General features: G+C 39.8%; 1 long non-coding RNA gene across 1 annotated transcript; it reads right to left on the reverse strand.

Annotated features, from left to right (window-relative positions):
* Positions 1-220: 220 nt before the first annotated feature.
* LOC118724523 lies at positions 221-2172 on the reverse strand. The gene is made up of 2 exons (XR_004989621.1): positions 2024-2172; positions 221-1132 (listed from the first exon to the last, which is right to left on the reverse strand). It is a non-coding gene; the product is annotated as an uncharacterized LOC118724523 (long non-coding RNA).
* Between the last annotated feature and the right edge of the window lie 238 nt (positions 2173-2410).

Below are 2410 nucleotides of genomic sequence, written 5' to 3' on the forward strand. Positions count from 1 at the left end.
AGAGATGTGACCAAGAAGGAAGGCTGTTAGAAAGGACAGTCTCCTTGTCCTGGCCAGTGTTCTCAGAGGTTAGAATGTCAGTCTGCATTTGAAAGGGTCCTGGATTCGATGCCTGGTGAAGGGCATATAGCTGCGTTGTAGTTTTGATCCCTGGCCCCAGTCGGGGTGTGTATGGGAGGCAATCAAACTATGTGTCTCTCTCACATGGATTTTTCCCCCCTCTCTTTCCCTCCTTCCTTCTACTCTCTCTAAAAATCAATGGAAAAAATATCCTTTGGTGAGGATGAATAAGACATAAAAGAATGTTAGTCTCCTTAGGAAAGGGTGAAGTCAGTGGATCCATTCTTAGAATAACACTTTAAAATGCATGAAAGGGAATACATAAGATTATAGAGGAAACTAATTATGACAAAGTTATCAAATTGTTTTAAAATATATTATATGTGTATATTAGTCCTGTTGCCATCACATTAGGGCTAGGACTTTAACATTAATTTTAGGGTGACACAAACGTTCAGTCCATAGCAATGTACTTCTTCACTGATGCATTGAACAACAAGCTTTAGTGGTAGACCTGAAACCACCATACTTGTGAGGGAGTGATGAGCATAACATAGTTTGAGATATTTGCAACAATGAAACGTGCTGATGAAAACATTGGGGATTTCTATTGGAGATAAAGCACAGATATTATTAAAAGTGAATGTGTAATTTATTTCCCATCCACAGTCATAGACTCCTACATTCTGTCCATGGACCTCAGTTTACAAACATCTGCCTTAAAGTATCTCAGGAAATTCACTGGCTAATATTTACTGGACTTCAAGGAGTTGAGAAACACTCTGTAACTAGCTGAGTTAAATAACTCTTAACCAGTGTGCCAAGAGAGACAGCTGTGGTTGTGTAAACGGAGAGTGCCTGGGACAGGGGTTGCCCCCAGTATTTGTCTTTCCCCCAGCCCTATTGTCTTTCTGGAATGGAAGACATGGGTTGGCATAGGGTCTGTTCTGAGTCTATGTCCTCTCCATGGCATTGTGTGACATGGTGAAAAAGAATATTAACAGGTTGAGTTGATCTTCGGCCACAAACCGCTGACCCCCCAATAGGGAGCTCTGCTTTATTTCATTTTCTTCTGAAAATAGAGAAAATGGAATGGAATGAGCATTGCTAGGAGAGTCACAGCAGAGCCAGGAGGCTACTAAGGAAGCAGGGTCTCTGTACATCTTGTGCCTCAGTTCTCAGAGCTGCTCTTAAGTTGCTAAACTCAGCTCTAAGCTGAGCCATAACTATCCTGGACAATAACTGCTACCTGGTCACATTTGGATTTTACTTCCTTCTTGTATTTTCACCTCTTCATTTGCATATTGGAAGTAACCAATCCCAGTTAACCTAGCCTGCAATCCTTCATTTGCATGAAAGAATTACATTTAATGGTTTTTGCCTTTAAAACCCCTGCCTTTCTTTGTTTCTCTCTAGAACATAGTTGGGTTGCTACCTGAATCTACATCTCAGATTGTAATTCTCTTGCTCAAATAAAGGCTTTTTAGTCTTTATTACAGCCTAAAACTTTTTTGGATGACACTAGAAATATTAGGAAATTCACAGATTTATGTTCCTTAGGGAAACAGTTTGTGTTTCTAGTGTTCAAGGCCAAATGAATTCTTTCATGAGAAGAGTAAAAGTTAAAATTAAAAAGTAGGGAGAGGTGAAATTAGTTAGAATCTAATAATCTCAATAAATTTATCTTAATAACCTAGAGACAAACTTTCTTGAATAGTTTTTGTATCTAAACTAATTAAAGATGTGTAAAAATATTCTTTATCTTGTATAGGGAAAAACCCCCCAACCAATTCTAGAGGAAATATTTTAAAGCTATTCCTTTTGGGTCTACCCTGTAATCAAACAGTCAGGGAGGTGCTTTAATTATACTTTCAAATCATAAAGAAAACCATCCCACATTGCTTCATTTACATGCTTCCCCATCCTCCAAATTAATAGCATCATTGGTACTTGTTCAACTGACAGGAGTGTAGGCATGTAAGGTCTCCAGTTTAGATAGGCTTGGGCTCCACTGTGGTCAGATGCCCACACTGTGGCTTTTCTGCAAGTCACAGAGAGTACTCAGTCAGGGGGAGAAGGCAGCTTCAGAGTTACAGACAACTCAGAAAGCTGACCTCCCCATGCTCACCCCTGTTCATCAACTCACCAAAGCAGGGCATGACTGTAAATGGGGGCGATAGGAGGGAAACACGGAGAACACTGGGTAGGCCAGATGGGGGAAGGAAGAAGGAAGGGAGGGCAGCTTATGGAATTTATTTGGAATTTAAAAAGTTATTTATCCCAATGATTCTTCATGAAAAGGGAAATTCATAATATGACTCAGACATACCACTCATTTCCCTATTTCTAT

Source organism: Pipistrellus kuhlii, unplaced genomic scaffold, assembly GCF_014108245.1.
Source record: "Pipistrellus kuhlii isolate mPipKuh1 unplaced genomic scaffold, mPipKuh1.p scaffold_m20_p_2, whole genome shotgun sequence".
Taxonomy (NCBI): Eukaryota; Metazoa; Chordata; class Mammalia; order Chiroptera; family Vespertilionidae; genus Pipistrellus; species Pipistrellus kuhlii.